Here is a 19180-nt window from a genome sequence, read left to right on the forward strand (position 1 = left end):
ACTGGACCGGAAACAAGCATCCTGGGACCGGTTTCGGGGTTTCACCCCTCATCAGCCAGGCTAGCTTGAATCCAGTGGCATGGGAAGCACGGGACCCACGTCTGGGCATACCCTTCCCACTTAGGGCGACAAAGCAAAAACAACAAGTTGGATTCAAGCTAGCCTGGCTGATGAGGGGTGAAACCCCGAAACCGGTCCCAGGATGCTAGTTTCCAGTCCAGGGAAGACCTGGCCTAGCAGTTCGGGCTGGACTGTTCCCATGGGGAACAGGGTCAAGACTGATTTGCATATGGCTGGGTCCAAACTGGAATGGCATGGGCAGCAAAAAAACGATGGATTTAGGCCCAGATCACTGTACTGGGGGTGAATGTTTGACAATGTTCAGCATTCCGTCCATCACTTGTTGTTTTTGCTTTGTCGCCCTAAGTGGGAAGGGTATGCCCAGACGTGGGTCCCATGCTTCCCATGCCACTGGATTCAAGCTAGCCTGGCTGATGAGGGGTGAAACCCCGAAACCGGTCCCAGGATGCTTGTTTCCAGTCCAGGGAAGACCTGGCCTAGCAGTTCGGGCTGGACTGTTCCCATGGGGAACAGGGTCAAGACTGATTTGCATATGGCTGGGTCCAAACTGGAATGGCATGGGCAGCAAAAAAAACGATGGATTTAGGCCCAGATCACTGTACTGGGGGTGAATGTTTGACAATGTACAGCATTCCGTCCATCACTTGTTGTTTTTGCTTTGTCGCCCTAAGTGGGAAGGGTATGCCCAGACGTGGGTCCCGTGCTTCCCATGCCACTGGATTCAAGCTAGCCTGGCTGATGAGGGGTGAAACCCCGAAACCGGTCCCAGGATGCTTGTTTCCAGTCCAGGGAAGACCTGGCCTAGCAGTTCGGGCTGGACTGTTCCCATGGGGAACAGGGTCAAGACTGATTTGCATATGGCTGGGTCCAAACTGGAATGGCATGGGCAGCAAAAAAACGATGGATTTAGGCCCAGATCACTGTACTGGGGGTGAATGTTTGACAATGTTCAGCATTCCGTCCATCACTTGTTGTTTTTGCTTTGTCGCCCTAAGTGGGAAGGGTATGCCCAGACGTGGGTCCCGTGCTTCCCATGCTTCCCATGCCACTGGATTCAAGCTAGCCTGGCTGATGAGGGGTGAAACCCCGAAACCGGTCCCAGGATGCTTGTTTCCAGTCCAGGGAAGACCTGGCCTAGCAGTTCGGGCTGGACTGTTCCCATGGGGAACAGGGTCAAGACTGATTTGCATATGGCTGGGTCCAAACTGGAATGGCATGGGCAGCAAAAAAACGATGGATTTAGGCCCAGATCACTGTACTGGGGGTGAATGTTTGACAATGTTCAGCATTCCGTCCATCACTTGTTGTTTTTGCTTTGTCGCCCTAAGTGGGAAGGGTATGCCCAGACGTGGGTCCCGTGCTTCCCATGCTACTGGATTGAAGCTAGCCTGGCTGATGAGGGGTGAAACCCCGAAACCGGTCCCAGGATGCTTGTTTCCAGTCCAGGGAAGACCTGGCCTAGCAGTTCGGGCTGGACTGTTCCCATGGGGAACAGGGTCAAGACTGATTTGCATATGGCTGGGTCCAAACTGGAATGGCATGGGCAGCAAAAAAACGATGGATTTAGGCCCAGATCACTGTACTGGGGGTGAATGTTTGACAATGTTCAGCATTCCGTCCATCACTTGTTGTTTTTGCTTTGTCGCCCTAAGTGGGAAGGGTATGCCCAGACGTGGGTCCCGTGCTTCCCATGCCACTGGATTCAAGCTAGCCTGGCTGATGAGGGGTGAAACCCCGAAACCGGTCCCAGGATGCTTGTTTCCAGTCCAGGGAAGACCTGGCCTAGCAGTTCGGGCTGGACTGTTCCCATGGGGAACAGGGTCAAGACTGATTTGCATATGGCTGGGTCCAAACTGGAATGGCATGGGCAGCAAAAAAACGATGGATTTAGGCCCAGATCACTGTACTGGGGGTGAATGTTTGACAATGTACAGCATTCCGTCCATCACTTCTTGTTTTTGCTTTGTCGCCCTAAGTGGGAAGGGTATGCCCAGACGTGGGTCCCGTGCTTCCCATGCCACTGGATTCAAGCTAGCCTGGCTGATGAGGGGTGAAACCCCGAAACCGGTCCCAGGATGCTTGTTTCCAGTCCAGGGAAGACCTGGCCTAGCAGTTCGGGCTGGACTGTTCCCATGGGGAACAGGGTCAAGACTGATTTGCATATGGCTGGGTCCAAACTGGAATGGCATGGGCAGCAAAAAAACGATGGATTTAGGCCCAGATCACTGTACTGGGGGTGAATGTTTGACAATGTTCAGCATTCCGTCCATCACTTGTTGTTTTTGCTTTGTCGCCCTAAGTGGGAAGGGTATGCCCAGACGTGGGTCCCGTGCTTCCCATGCCACTGGATTCAAGCTAGCCTGGCTGATGAGGGGTGAAACCCCGAAACCGGTCCCAGGATGCTTGTTTCCAGTCCAGGGAAGACCTGGCCTAGCAGTTCGGGCTGGACTGTTCCCATGGGGAACAGGGTCAAGACTGATTTGCATATGGCTGGGTCCAAACTGGAATGGCATGGGCAGCAAAAAAACGATGGATTTAGGCCCAGATCACTGTACTGGGGGTGAATGTTTGACAATGTTCAGCATTCCGTCCATCACTTGTTGTTTTTGCCTAGTACAGTTTTATGTCAGAGTATCAAGACCCAGAGCTATGGACCTTGAAGATCACCAAAGTGTGTATATCTGGAGTTAAATATAGTACACCTAACCTTACATTTGGCCAAACAGTATACAATCCCACAAAATAGTCATTAACAAAAATTTACCAATACTAAAATCTTTGCTTTTTTTTTAAATCTGCAAGCTTAGATGTAACAAGGTACTTGTTTAAAGGCTATAACACAGCACAATAACAATCCATCCTCAGAGGCCTATTGATTTAAACATATGAAATGAATCATAAATATGACTGGCCTACTGCCTTTCCTGTAACTTTCCACAATGAACAGCTTATACCTATGGCTTCTGACATACTGTTTACCAAATAAGCAACCAGACTTATAACCTTTATTGTTTTCTTGTCATCATATTAAATTTAAGCCTGCTGTATAAAGCATAACCTGTCTGGGAAGGCATCGATCATGCATACAGTTATAAAATTACAAATATACAACATTTGCAAATTAATATACACAACCTCTTAAAATGGCTTAGTGAGGATTATCACAGTACAAATCTTCTATCACCAGGGTTTTTCAGATCGGGTAACCAACACCATCATAATCACGTACAATGTATTTCTGTCGGAGACCTTGTAACTATGGTTAACACAGTTTTAACACATTTATTATTAATCCACCACGGAAGGGCTATTGGCTTTACCATATGCTTTCACAATAAATATTGTAAAAAGTAAAACAAACACACCTTCTGCACAATTCATGGATGTAGAAAGGAAGATTAATATGTGGGCACAGTCTAAGCCCATCTGTCAATACTGCTTCCTAGTGCTCTATTGAGCACATAAGGTCTGGAGCTAGATGCACGTTCAAGCCAAACTTAAAAGGGGAGATAACTACATTCTCCTATGTACATTTTAGTGAAAGGACACAATGCAATTGGAATGTCCATGAGTAAGTTACCAACACCAATGCAACAGTGTTTAATTTAAAAATAAAATACTCCAAGAAAAATTATAATTTGCATTTTTGGTCTACAATCTATTTAATTAATGACTGCATTACATAATCTGTGAGTCTAAAAGTGTAATACATATAATTACCTTGACCAGACATGTAAGCAGAATCTCTGAATTGATCAAATAGACCTGGTTTCCGAGAATCAGCGGCCAGTAACTTGCTGCTAGGAGGTGATCTTTTTCAGGTGTTGTGAGCACATCAATCATGGCTTCTGATATAGTTCTACTAACCGTGCCCTGGGGTATAAAGTGAAATGAGAAAATAGATTCATTTTTAAAAGAATTCAAGAGTACTACTGTATTTTCTGATGTAAACTAGTCAGGGACACAGACCCACCTCCAGATCTGGGACTTTTCACATACAGAAGAAAGCAAAATCTCTTTTGATTTAAAGTGCAGGGGCCAGAGAGTGTCACATCTGAGGTGAAAGAAAACAATCCTCCTCGGAACATGTAATGTATTTTCAACTGCTATGTTCCACTACCCTGTGATATCTGCACATGGGTGCTTATCTGAGCAAACCTTTTACGATGCTTTACCCATATCATATATCATATTAGTATTTTGTTACTAAAATAGATAAATAGGTAAAATAGTTCTTCAAATCATTGTTTCAGAGTAATAAACTTTAAATAACAATTTCTGGAGGAAGTGATTCAAGCAATTACATTTTCTACATTTATGAAAGTAATGAACTATATATATATATATATATATATATATATATATATATATATATATATATATATATATATATAATTTAACTGATTAGTGCCTTCCTAAAGAGACGGTTCACAGTGATCATTAAATATATATCTTTTATACATTGAAGAATAATCTAAAAATAATTAATTCTAGACACAGGCACTAGTTAAACATTATACCATAATCTTGATTTGCCAAGACGAAACGTATGCAAATGGAGGCAGAGTTTTGGTTGTGAAATTCTAATAGGCTCTATAGTTGAGATGTGTATGTAACACGCTATTAGATTCTAAACACATGGTCAATTCATTCGCATGATAGGTGAAGGAAAGCACAAATTGAAACATCTACATTTGGAAAATGAAATAGGCATCACTCATCTGTATGAGCTAAGTATTGAACTCTAGTAGTCGTTTAGTTTCTGGTCTATGGGTGGAACACACTAGACACAGAAATAGACATAAAAGGCAGGGTTGATAGGTTGATGTAACTAAGTTAAACATACTGCAATGCTACATGTGAAAAGCAAACTTTCTTCAAAGGAATTCTGACAGCCGAAAATAGGTTTTATTGTAGATGGTAAGAAGATAAACATCCCTTTGCATCCTGAGTGACCTTAGTACTGTATTTGAATGATGTCATTCAGATATGAGGGAGGGAAACCCATGCTATTTACCTAAATGGGAATTGAAATAACCATATTTAGATGTGTATTACAAATCTAATAACGTTAATGTTTCACTTATATGTTGTAAGTGAGCTCGTATTCCATTTCAAAGCTAAGACCACAGTAAAAAACGAAATCTCATTACATTGACTAATATAATGAAGACATCAAATGCATTGTTCTTTGCTGCAGCTTATGAATGCCATTCCAGTGATATAGATACAATTTCATTTGTTCGATAACATGTGACTTGCAGATAATGATACACTTCACATGTTGAATATATTATTTATTTTTGTTTCACCTACGTGCATGAAGTTCTTTGTAGTAAGGAAACATACCGAACTACGGGCCAGATGTAGGAAACACTTTGCGAGTCGCAAATGTCAAAATCTGCCATTTGCGACTCGCAAATGCGTGTTTCCTATGCAGAAATGCATTTTGCGAGTCGTTACCGACTCGCAAAATGCATTTCCGAATCGCAAATAGGATGGGGTGTTCCCTTCCTATTTGCGAGTCACAGTGGTATGCAACTCCATTTGCGACCGCGTACGCGGTCGCAAATGGAGTCGCAGTTACCATCCACTTCAAGTGGATGGTAACCCACTCTCAAATTGGAAGGGGTCCCCATGGGACCCCTTCCAGGTTGAGACTGGACCCCAAAATATTTTTTCAGGGCAGGGAGTGGTCCAAGGGACCACTCCCTGCCCTGAAAAAACCGAAACAAAAGGTTTCGGATTTTTTTTATATGCAGCTCGTTTTCCCTTAGCGAAAACGGGCTACATTTAAAAAAAAAAAAAAAGCTTTATTGAAAAGGCAGGTCGCTAACATGGAGGCCTGCTGACGTCAGCAGGCCTCCATGTTAGCGAGTGCCTATACTCGCAATGGGGCCGCAATTTGCGACCCACCTCATGAATATTCATGAGGTGGGTCATTGCGACCCCATTGCGAGTTGCAGACGGTGTCTGAGACACCGTACTGCATAGCAATTTGCGACTTGCAAATTGCGAGTCGCAGGGACTCGCAATTTGCAAGTCGCAAATTGCTCTCTTCCTACATCTGGCCCTACGTTCCTAGCAAGTAATTTTTTTAATTTTTTTTATACCTATGTACTATTCAATATAATTCCACTAAACGCTTGAAAAGCTGAAATACTGATCAAACACGCCCGAAACATTTTTGGATTGTGCAAGAGTAGAACCATATGTTTAGATAAGGAAGCAATGTAGAACCATCTGGGAATGGGACAGAACACACTCAAATAGGGAATACTACTTTATATCAGTCATACACATCCCTCTTTACCCATTGGTTTAAAAGATGCAGGCGTTCGATAGCACCAAAGGACACACCACCAGCATCAATATAGAGCATGGTAACATTCAATTCTTTTTTGCATTATTATTTAGTGATTGAAAAAACGTATTCGGAATAATATTGCACCTTACATAGCTGGGTTTAGAGGTAAAAATAGAAAGACAGGATTGAGATCTAAGCAAAAAGACGTCCTTATCTGATCACCCTCAGTTGTTATGAATTTAATTTGTCATGATGTTGCAGATAGAATGCTACATTTCCAACAACATACCTTGCTTAATTAACAAAGTAGTAATTCCCTAACAACACTATGGGGCATATTTATACTCCGTTTGCGCCAGATTTGCGTCGTTTTTTTTTACGCAAATCTGACGCAAAACTAACTCCATATTTATACTTTGGCGTTAGACCCGTCTAGCGCCAAAGATCCTGGAGTTTGCGTCATTTTTTAGCGTGGACACCTTCCTTGCGTTAATGATATGCAAGGTAGGCGTTCCCGTCTAAAAAATGACTCCGAGGCATGTGCGCCGTATTTACACTCCCGGCAAAAATGACTCCCGGGAGTGGGCGGGTCCAAAAAAATTACGTCCAGCCGCTTTAGCGTAATTTTTTAATGCCTGGTCAGGGCAGGCGTTAAGGGACCTGTGGGCTCGGAAGGAGCCCAGAGGTGCCCTCCCATGCCCCCAGGGACACCCCCTGCCACCCTTGCCCACCCCAGGAGGACGCCCAAGGATGGAGGTACCCATCCCAGGGAACTTAAGGTAAGTTCAGGTAAGTATTTTTTTTGTTTTTTTTGTGGCATAGGGGGGCCTGATTTGTGCCCCCCTACATGCCACTATGCCCAATGACCATGCCCAGGGGACATAAGTCCCCTGGGCATGGCCATTGGGCAAGGGGGCATGACTCCTGTCTTTGCTAAGACAGGAGTCATTTCAATGGGGGTTGGGAGTAAAAAAAAATGGCGCAAATCGGGTTGAGGCGAAAATTTTGCCTCAGCCTGACTTGCCCCATTTTTTGGCGCCCAAGCTCCATTTTCCCCTACGCCGGCACTGCCTGGTGTAAGTCATTTTTTTTGGCGCACACCAGGCAGCTCCGCTGGCTAACGTCATTCCATAAATAAGGCGCCCGCATGGCACTTTGGAATGGCGTTAGCCGGCGTTCAATTTTTTGGCGCACAACTGCGTTGGCGCAGTTGTGCGCCAAAAAGTATAAATACGGCCCTATGTAACAATACCCTCTAACTAGGTATTAACCTCAAATAAGTTTGATTTCCCTGCACCTTGCTTTTGATCTGTATTTTTGACTCAGCCCTCACAACCACAGAGGAGATGGACAGCTGGAGCCCGGCCCTGTGCCTTTTCCCACTCATAGAGGTGGGTTCCGGGTGAGACACTTCTCAATAACTGTCCCGGTGAAACCACTGATTGTCACAATGCACTGAAGAGTGAGTCACGTGCCACCCACTCCTTTTCTTTGTTGACCATTGGGGAACAGGGCAGAGGAGTGGGTTCCAGCTGACTCACTCCTCATTTGACCACAGCATTATGTGCCTCTTTAACCACACTTTTCTCTAGGGCAGCAGTAAAATGTTTACCCATCAAACAGAATATATCATTTTTCATACTAACCTCTGTGATCTAGCTATGCAAAGAGGCTTTCATATTTACCAAGGAGCCCTAGAGGTGAAGGTTGCATTCCTTATACATTTTGGGCCAGATGTATCAAGCAATTTTGCATTCGCAAATGGTGCGAATCGCAAAATTCGGCCGTTTGAGAATGCAAAAATGCCTTTCAAGATGAATGAAAAGCATTTGCTGTGAACTTTTAAGGAAATGCAAAAATAATGATTCCTTAAAATAGCAACCCCATTTAGAGAATTGCAAATTGCGATTCTCTAAATTGGAAATCGCAAATAGGGAATTCCTATTTGCGATTTCCAAAGCACATGTATCAAGCATTTCCTAAAGCGAATTGGGCATTTAGGAAATACAATTACCACCAAATGCAATTTGGTGGTAAGCTTGTGCAATTTTAAAAAATACATTATAAATGTATTTTTAAAAACGACATGTAGCGCACACATGCCCCTAGGGATGTGTGTGCTTTACATGTCCGCAAATATTTTTTTGGGGTGCATCAGAGGAGATTACATTACCTAATTTGCGAATTCCTAACTGGTATTCGCAAATTGGGAAATGCAAAACCATTCGCACCTATGGGCCCTGAGGCCCATAGGGATGAATGTAGTCCCATTCATCTCTATGGGCCTAGAGGCCCATAAGGATGAATAGAGTCCCATTCATCTCTACGGGCCTAGAGGCCCATAGACTAATTACGATTCCGTAATAGCGATGGCGAATTTTAAGAAATCACTATTACCGACTCGCAAATTTCATACATCCCATTTTGCATTTCTTAAATAGCGATTTCTTAAAATTCGCTATTTAAGAAATGCAAACTGGGAGCTTGATATTTCTGTCCCTTGTCCAGACTGGATCACTATTACCTAGAAATCTGTCAACTTTGTCACCTATCATCTGACATCTCTTCTCAATAAAGAGAGCATTTCTTAATTTAATCAGATGAACAAAAACAATAAAGAAATCATATTAGTGGGTCCCAGTCATTAGTCATCAAAAAAGACTCAGGCCTATATTCATACTTTTTGTGCACCACATATGCGTCATTTGTTTAATGCAAATGTGGTGCATACTTAACTCCATATCTATATTTTGATGTTAGACACGTCTAACGTCAATATATTGGATTTTACACTATTATTTAGATGCGTGAAACTACCTTCCGTTAATCAGATGCAAGGTAAGCGTTCACATCTAAAAAATTGTGCTATCCCCATAGCCCCATATTTATCCCCCCATGCTAAAATGACGCACGGGTGTGAGGAGAGGCCAAATAATGGTGCACAACTTGCATTGCACCATTATTTAACGCCTGGGTCAGACCAGGCATTAGGAGACCTGTGGACCCATTTCCATGGTCAAACACCATGGAAAGAGCCCACAGGTACCCACCCAAAGCCCCAGGAACACCCCTACCCACACCAGAGGGACACCACAGGATGGGGGGAGCCCATCCCAGGTAAATAGGGTAAGTAGAGGTAAGTATTTTAAAAATCTTTTCAAAGTGCCATTGGGGGCCCTGAAATGGGTCCCCTACATGGCACAGGGTGCAATGGACATGCACAGGGGACCCTTGTGCCCTGTGCTGGCCACTGAGGTGGTGGGCATGACTCCTGTCTTTTATAAGACAGGAGTCATGTGGTATATAAGGTTTTACGTCAGAAAATGACGCTAGGCTAGTTAAAGGCATTGTTTTTGCCTCTAACCAGCCTAACGCTATTTTTTGGTGCAAACCCCCCTTCCCTCATACCGCCACCCCCACCCGGCTAAAATAATTTCTGCAGATGCTAGCCCACCCTTTGCGCCGGCTTGAGAGATTTCATAAATATGGCATCCGGCTGGCGCTCCTGAATGACGCAAGCTGGCACTATACTTTTTTACGCAAAACTGCGTTTGCACAGTTTTGCACCAGAAAGCATAAATATGGGCCTCAGTTTAAAAAAAAAAAAACACTTTCCTTCACAGTAGTTGAGATCCACCCAGTTGTCCAAATCAAATAGTTATCTGCGAGATCATATTCCCCTTAGTTTCTTTAATAATGACATTGATCTAAAAATGCCATGCCAATGATATTTTGGGAAAATTTGAACAATAACCCATAGATGAATGGAATTACACTGGAAAACAACAGGAACTCATGTGGGCACCAAGACAAGAAGTGTGAAAGATCATCACTAAGTAACTCTCACTATTCTATTAACTGTGAACCATCAAGAACCCTTCACTCTTGACTAACAAAACATCATCACATTAGTATTCTATATTGTGACAGTGATAATATAGGCCTTACAACACTTTCCTAGGGCTATTAAGTTACACTTAAATCCAATCTGAATATCATTTAAAATAGGCAGATTGTGTGTGAGTGTTTGTGTGCGTGTGTATGTGTAGATGCAGCACAGAATAGGAGATAAATTAAATCAGCAGACAGGCTACAAAAACCTGCAAAGATACCTATAACAGGAACAGGGCTAGTGCATACACTGGAATGAGACCTCCCAAGTATCCAGACATTTGGAAAATTCTCAGACAGGTTTAGCTCCAATTTGGCTCGACCACTCTAGGTTCTTGCAAAGAATTATTTTTGTAAGTGTGAAAATCTGGGACTAGCTGCTAGTTGCCATACTCTCTATGTTTAACTTTCACCAGACAAGTTTAACTTATATAGGTTCTAAAAGATATTTTAGGAACTTCCCAAAAAATTCTGTTGACAGCCCGTTCACATAAAAACTCCAACATTGTGTTGGGCTACTCCAGAGATCTTCTTCGAACAGTTATTCAAGGGTTTAAGGTGACTCTGTATGTCAACTCTTTGAACTTCATAATTGAATCCCTAATTAGTTGCCTCATAAAAAACATGTTATTTAAAGTGCCACGAAACAACTCAGAAAACTTGTTGCAAAAACTATGAATATGTTACTTGAGTCAGCCCTACATTTCCATCAGTATTGAAACTGAAAATGTAATGTGTGGCCTGGACACCACCTATTCAAAAACAGTCAGACAATTAAGGACCTTTTTACAACCTTGGCGGATGGGATACTCCATGACAAATGTGACGGATATCCAGCCTGCCATATTACAAGTTCTATTATAACCTATGGAACTTGTAAAACGGCAGATGGGATATCCATCACGTTTGTGACGGAGTATCCCATCCGCCAGGTTCATAATCAGGCCCTTAGTCTTTATCCTTCTAAAGTGTTTCTAAAATACGTACAATGACTGGCATTGAGTTGGGCACTAAAAGCCTATGTTATGGAGATTATGCAATGCATGATAAATTAAGGGAAGAGAATTAAAGGGAGAAAATACAGGAATCTGCGGAATAAGATTTTAATTTTTGATTTGAGAGTAGGATTGTGACTTAATGAAGACTTTATTCCTTCACAATTTTTGTTATATAGAAGGTTTATATTAGAATTATGTATTTAATCAATATGTTTCTCTTATTACTGTTGATTTCAGATCTTCGTATCTGGGCTTGAAGAAATAATTATCAGTATGAGATAAAGGGATTTAAATTTTCAGGTGAGTTTGGAGATGTGGGAATTGGAGACTCGACTTTAATTGTAGATTGAGTTTGGTAACAAACGTAGGGGTCATCTTTTAGCCTATAGAATGCTTTGCATGAGTAAATGTGTATATATATATATATATTTTTTTTTTTTTCAACATATGCTTTTTACTGTTAATTTCGGATTTTGGTATTGGGGGTTTCTTCAAATGTATATCAAAATACATCAAGTCAAAATACAATAATGTGGTAAAGAAGGACTTGAATTATGAGGTGAAGGGTTGACGATTGGATTGTCTGTCATAGATGATATTTGGTTAGCTTTCCTTTTAGCAAGGGATTTATTATTAAAATATGATTATTTTACACAGTTTCTTCACATGATAGTTAAATATTCAACAAGTAATGGGGTGGCAATATAATCAGTAGGGTGAGCATGTTCTGACACCATAATTAAAAACTGTTTCTTCGTAGGTTTTGGGTTATGAGCCGACTTGCCTGATTTTGAACTGTGCACTGGGTATACTGTCCCACAGTGATCAGAGAATTTCTAAATACAAATATAAATTGACACAAGTGGGTATGATTGTAACCTTGAACAAAGAAAATAATATATCAAGATATTACGGATGACTGTTCTATAAGTATCTTTAGGGCATAATTGGTTTAAACAATTTCTGTTGGGTCTACTGTCAATTTAGTTGGAACAAGTAATGTTTACATTTGAATTCTGTTGATGTCTGTATCAGAGTTTTAGCTTTGCTTAAACATTACTATCAACACTGCTTCATATCTCCAACGCCAATAACGTAAGGTAATGTAGTGGTATGACAAGGAACTCATGTTATTAAGATTGAATTGAACCAATACTGAATGTAATTCCTTGTGTCAGACTCTATATCATAAAATGTAACTTTCCAAAGATGGGAGAATGTGTGCTGAGCGGTTTGTGCTATTTAGGGAAAAGGATCTTGAAGCGGAGACTGTAGTCATAAAGGAATTATGGGGATTATAGGAAAAGTAGAGAGGAGAAATTTTATGGAAATTTTTTAAAGTTGAGAGAAGAAGTCATTGAGATTGACTGTCGAAAGGCATCTTTTTCTTAAACTGCCTGGCATTGATGATCAGATAAAAATCCCTTCTCACAAGCTTCACCTTGAAATATTCTTCAAGAGTGGCATGTTCTACAAATGCTAGAATCTGTTGCTGCCCAACTGACTGACCCTACACTTTTGATTACTCGTCTAAAACTACTTACCCTACAGGGTACAAATGCTTTGGCAGATTATTCATTTTTAAAGCACTTTCCATTTTAACTTACTGTCTTTAGCCATCTACACCAAAGTTAATATTACTCAGGTTCAGGAAATTACTGAAGACTCACCACTGCTGATTTTCAGACATTGGATTCCCTGTATTATTTTAACTTTGTCACTGATGTTTATACATCTTTCAGCAAAACTCCAGTAGAGATCTGCAAAAGGAACTCCAGGTTGCCCCTCTGCATGTCTTATAAGAGCAATGGAGGAAAAAAAAATCATCACTATTAATGTTTAAACTAGAAGGAAGTGTGATCTAATAGCAAAGCTGCTGAACTTTGAAACCCGGAGACTTAGGTGCTAACCTGGACTACACTACTGACTGAAAATCGTGTTTCCATCAGAAAATCACAAGATATATGAAAATATGTGTGAAATATAACACAGTTGTGAAATTGCAATAAATTGGATTATTGGGTGAGGCTCTTGCCAGGAGACCTGCCAAGTATCCCAGGAGTCAATCTGGGGCTCTGGGTTCAAAAGGTGTAGGGCCAGTTCTTCTCACCCAGGCAAGAGGTCAGCAGGTCAGCACAGCAAGGCAGCAATCAGGCAAGGCAGTAGTCTATCAGTGCCGCAGACCAGCAGAGTTACAGTCATTTCAGCCACACAGCAGTCTCTCTTCTTGGGAGATTATCCATAGTTCCAGAAAGGTATTGAATAGTTGTTGTCCGAGATCCAATATTTATAGCCAGTTCTGCCTTTGAAGTGGGAGAAGCTTCTAGAGGTTTCCCTTTGAAGTGCACATGTGCTGTGCCTTCCTTACGCTTTATCAATACTAACTACAGGGGGTGTGCAACCCCTTGGGTGGAAGCAGGACACAGCGTATTCAAGTGTAAGTAGCGCTGTTTCCCAGCTCGTCCCTCCCATCCTGCCAGTGATGTCATATCCAGGGACATATAAGCTCTCTATTGTGTGTGGCTGTCTAGGAGGAATACACAAAGCCCAACTGACAACTACACTCAGTCATGTGACCCAGAGACAGGGTGCAGACACCAAATTAGTAAGGAAGGAACATGCCAACTTTCTAAAAGTGGCATTTTAAAAATTACAATTTAAAACCTGCCATTACCATAAGAGAGAATTTTTATTACAAATCCAAAGACAACAAGCATGAATTTGTTTCCTGTTTCCATTTGTAAATTACATGTAATAAGGCAACACCAGTTTTAGCCTGTGGTAGTGGTAGGCTATGCAGTAGGGAGAAAAAAATGTAAGAGATTATCACTACCATGTACATCTTAAAAGTACATGCCAACTTTTTAAATACACTGCATCCTGCCCTCTGGGGTGGGCCAGGGCCTGCCCTAGAGGTGAAATTTGTATTAAAAAGTAAGATTTGCGCCTGGCAATAAGGTTTCATCACACACATAAGCTTTATTCGGCTAACAAACCATCAAAGCAATACAATACAATACAATATAAATATAAGTAAACATCATAATATCATAGCAAAATTTAAAAGAGTAAAATCCATGTTTGCCCGACTTGGAACAATTTCAATCATTGTAAATAAAAGATGCGTATGCGCCATGCCATTACTAAAAACTTGTTTACTGCATAAATTGTCACACTCAAATTATGGCTTTTTAAAATCCTCAAAGCTAAAAAACATTCCCTTAAGTTCAATTCCCGACAGATTTTGCAAATCCATTTAAACCTTGGGGTTGAGTAAGCGGGACAAAAAAACATAAAGTGTTCTGCTGTTTCGGAAGAAGTGCCACATGCAGGACAAATATCGGAGCTTAACTTAGGTCCCCATCTGCTCATCAAGGCCTTCAAAGGTAATGTTCCGAATCGAAATCTGGCACACAAACTTTTGCCTAGTAAGTAAGGTATTATATCTAGATATAGTTCGAACTCTGGGTACCATTTGAAATCAATAAACAAATTAGTTAAATGACCATTCGATTTTTGAGAAATGTAATTATTACGTATGTGGGACCAGTAAGGTCCTTTCAGTACTTTTACATGGGACTTCACAAGTTGCTGGGGATTCTCCCAAAAGTTCCCCAATCCCAGCGTACAAAACCAACTGGATACGTGTTTGATCCATGGGATGGACGTAGAGTTAGGGCTTTTTAACAATTCTAATAGAGTAAACTTATATATGGCCAGTTCGGGAACTATCCAAAGCCTCACCCAATATAATAGAGGCCGTAAGATAATTAGATCAGCCATTCGTTTAAACCCTAGGTCTAAAAATAGGGGGGTTAATGGGGTGCTAGTAGGGCAAGCACATAAAGCCTGTGCAAAGCTATTCTCAATTTTTGTTATCCTACTGCTATCTGACATGGCCCAAATCTCTGCGCCGTAAACAGCAGCACCCTGTGCCTTAGCCACATAAATCTTTACTGCTGGAGACACAACTTTAGCGATCGTATTCCTATAGAGGCGCAATATGGATGCTGCCCGATGTTGCAAGAGCCCAGCACTCTTGCCAACTTGTTCCTCCCAAAGGAGTGAATCTGTAAGTCTCACACCCAAGTAGTCAATGGAGCTAACCTGATCCAAGAAAGCTCCATCTAACCTAATATTAAATTTCTTACGAGGGCCAGAGTGAAGCACCATCAATTTCGTTTTCTTCGAGTTCAGCTCTAAACCAAAATTCCAGCAGAATAATTTAAATCTGTCCACAAAAATTTGCAACCCCATAGGGGTTTTTGAAATCAATAGAGAGTCATCCGCAAAAAGGAGAATAGGGATTTTCTGATTGACTAGGGTGGGAGCATCATTCTGGCATGTCATTAGTTCTTGGACCACCTCGTTGAAGAATAAAGAAAACAGAAGTGGTGCAAGCACACATCCCTGGCGGACACCTCTTTTAATGGGAAATTTGTTAGTCAATTCACCTTGATTGCCCCATCTTACTTGCGCGTATGTGCCTTCATGCATGCGTATCAATAGATGGATAATATCGGGTGGTGCCCCTATTTTGTGTAACACCCCCCAAAGCTTATCTCTTGGGACCAAATCAAAAGCAGAACGCAGATCGACAAAAGCGACATATAGAGTTTGCTTTGCCAAGACTACATATTTCCAGTGTAGCACGGTCAACCTAAAAGCCTGGTCAACCGTGCTAACTCTAGAGCGGAACCCTGCCTGAAGCGGTGAAAGGATCTGCTGCTCCGTCACCCAGCTCAATAGTCTAACTAGCAACTGTTTGGCAACATTTTTTTGTAAGTTGTCGATTAAACTAACCGGTCTGTAATTGATTGGAAGATTTACATTACCCTTTTTATGGATTGGGATAATTTCTGCACCCTTCCACGTCTCAGGGATCTGTCCTCCTTTTGTGATTTTATTTGACAAAAGGTTAATATACCAGGTCCATATAGATAACTCTGATTTGTAAGGTCGCCTGGAATTTTATCGGGACCTGGGGCTTTACCTGACTTTAAAGAGTTGATAGCAACTGTAGTTTCTTCTAAGGAGAAACAAATATGACTCTCAGAGTTATATAGATTCCCATCAGGTGGAGAAGTGGCAAGGTTAGCATTTGATAAAATTAGGGGGTCTAATCCCACTTTATCACAGTCAACAGCCCCAGTGGAGATAGTTCCTTCATACAAGAGAGAGAAGTGCTCCACCCAGGTTCCGGGTTGGATATGGTTCCTTAGATTAGACCTACCCCCTCTCTCGTGCTTAGTCAGCAGTTCCCAGAAAAGCGTATTGTTGTTTGCTTTTGTAGCATCTAACAAATCCTGCCAAATAACATCTTCCCAAGTGTTCTTTGATTGTAAAATTGTCTTTTTATACATCCATCTTGCTTGTTTGATCACCCCCGGGGACCCGGCTTTTATGGCCTTTTTTAGCTCGGTCTTAGCCCTCATACATGCATCATTAAACCATCTACTGTTAGACGAACCCCCATGTTGCCGGCTTACCATGGCTGTCTTTTTATAAAAAACACTTTGAAGTTTGACCATCATATCTTCGTGGATATCAAGAAGTGGGATGGCTTCCGGCTCGAAGTCTTCGTAAGCTGACAGATTATCTAAAAACACTTGATAAATCTTACGTAACAAATAGGGGTTTGACATAACTTTGGGCCACCTCACCTTTGTATTAGCATTGTTTAAAATAGGGGGAGGGATCATTGATGGTTGCGTATTCGAGGTTCTACCAAAGGTTTCTTTTTGCTAGGTTGAAATGACAGTTTAAAACTGTTTACTTAAGGGTGTTTGGACAAAATATTGGAAACACAGATATCATGGGACAGAATAGAGTGTCAAACATATGAAGGACAAGAATATCATGAAGGTCATGAAGTAAGGTTTAATATATATAAATCCACATATATGCACCTTGCTGATATATAAACCTTCAAGTTACGTAGAGCTGGAATTAAGAATAGTTAGTTTATACCTATGATATTCTTGTCCTCAATATTTTTAAGACAATAATCTGTCAATGCAATATTTGTGTTTCCGATATTCTGTCACGGACCCCTCGTAAGTGTGAGGTACAATCAATGCTTCAGGCCCACAGGTAACACTTGATGTACAGGTCCTGGGCACAGGTAATCCCACTTTACTAGGGACTTATAAGTAAATGAAATATGCCAATTCAGGATGAGCTAATGTTACCATTTTGTAAGGAGTGACCATATGCACTTTAACACTAGTTAGTAGTGGTAAAGTGCACAGATCCCTAAGGCCAACAAAAACCAGATCAGAAAAAATGGCAAAGGTGAAAATGTTTGCAAGAAGACCACCCTAAGGTTGACAGGTCTAACAGAAATGTAATTTTATTTTCCACTTCTAATGTACTCAATTAGGAGGAATAGGAACTGAGCACTGATTTCCACCACCTATATTATGTACTTTGGGCCTTTGCTTTCCACACCAATATACACTATACAAATATCAACACAGACATGTGGAAGGGCAATTCTTCCAGATGACACTTTCAATTAGTGGTATGAGTGTAATAACCTAGGTGTATGCAAAGGAGATCCATGCCAAATAAAGGGCCTGATTTAGAACTCGGCAAACGGGTTACTGTGTCACAGTGGAGACAGATATCCTGCCCCCCAAAATCTAAATGCAATTATCTTCAACGGAATTTTGATTTCAGCAGATGGGATATCTGTCACTTTTGTGATGGAGTAACGCGTCCGACGAATTTTAAATCAGGCCCAAAGTGTCTTTATTCAGATTGAACTTGTCTTCTTGGGACATCATTCCAAAAACACAAATCATCCTAAAATTCCAATTTCATACAACCAACTCGTTTCACAAACGTGGCACTTCTTCAGGGATGCTGAGTACACAATTCAGTGTCCCAATGCTCTTCAACAGGTTTTGAAAACTTTCTCTATTCTCAAGTCAAAATTATATCTAAAGGTGAACCTCTCTAAGTCCTTCATTATGTTTTGCGTGATAACTTATAGTAAATATCACCCTATGATAGTGAATGATGTAGAATTAGGCAACTCTATTTTAATAGGTTTCTAAGGTGTGTTTGTTTGCCAATAAATTAGGCAAAAACCATTAAAGGAGATGCTCGAGATATATCAGACCACTTGTGTAACTAGGATCACCTACTGGGCAGCAGTTTTGAACGAAGAAAAATTTAGTTCCCTTGAGGGGCTTGAAAACACATTCCTGGGGCAGTTACTCACAGCACCCAAAGTCCGACAGTTAATTTTTCAGCAGATTTGTATACAGTGTAAATAAAAAAGGGTCTAGAGCATGGCCCTGCCTGATCACCCCATCTACACTGGAGGCCTCAGTGCACTTCCTGTTTTTGCCATATCTCACCCTGGCAGTCAAGCCAGAGTAAATCTCTCTCAGCAGGTTCACTATAGCGTGGTCTATCCCAGGTTTCCCAAAAAAAGATAACATTCTCCTGTGGTTGGCATGTTTCAAATTCACTAGACAGGTCATAAAATCCATATATTTTGCATTCTATTTTGCCACCATATATTTGTATGTTACAATGTTCAAGTTTACACACTGTTCAAGGTTTCTAAGGCCGCCATTGAATCCATATTGATTTTCTGAAAGGTTCTTACACTCATCTGCTGAAACTTCTAATCTGATTAGCAGGATTCTTCCTGTCACTTTGACCTGGGAGTTCAGCGCGATGATTGGTCGATCAAAGCTTTTCTCCCTACGATTCATTTTTTTTAAATCAGAACAATAAGTGATATGGACTATTTGTCTAACTTACTTGTTTTACAAACAGCTCACAAGATATTTGTAAAGAGGGGGGCCAAAGGTGTAAGTTGGCTTTAAAAAGATCAAGTGGAATCCCATTCATGTCCAATGTTTTCTTACTGCGACTATTTACGATG

The 19180-nt window shown here is 41.3% G+C and overlaps 1 protein-coding gene across 3 annotated transcripts in view; it reads right to left on the reverse strand.

The window, feature by feature from the left end:
* The window catches only part of LRFN5 (leucine rich repeat and fibronectin type III domain containing 5), a 1034736-nt gene that overhangs the window by 639514 nt on the left and 376042 nt on the right, over positions 1 to 19180 (reverse strand). For all 3 annotated transcript variants that reach the window (XM_069208631.1, XM_069208630.1, XM_069208629.1), the window contains exon 4: positions 3802 to 3954. The gene's annotated coding sequence lies outside the window, so the exon portion shown is untranslated. The remainder of the gene's footprint in view (positions 1 to 3801; positions 3955 to 19180) is intronic.

The sequence above is a fragment of the Pleurodeles waltl genome, chromosome 9 (genome assembly GCF_031143425.1).
Source record: "Pleurodeles waltl isolate 20211129_DDA chromosome 9, aPleWal1.hap1.20221129, whole genome shotgun sequence".
In the NCBI taxonomy this organism is placed as follows: domain Eukaryota; kingdom Metazoa; phylum Chordata; class Amphibia; order Caudata; family Salamandridae; genus Pleurodeles; species Pleurodeles waltl.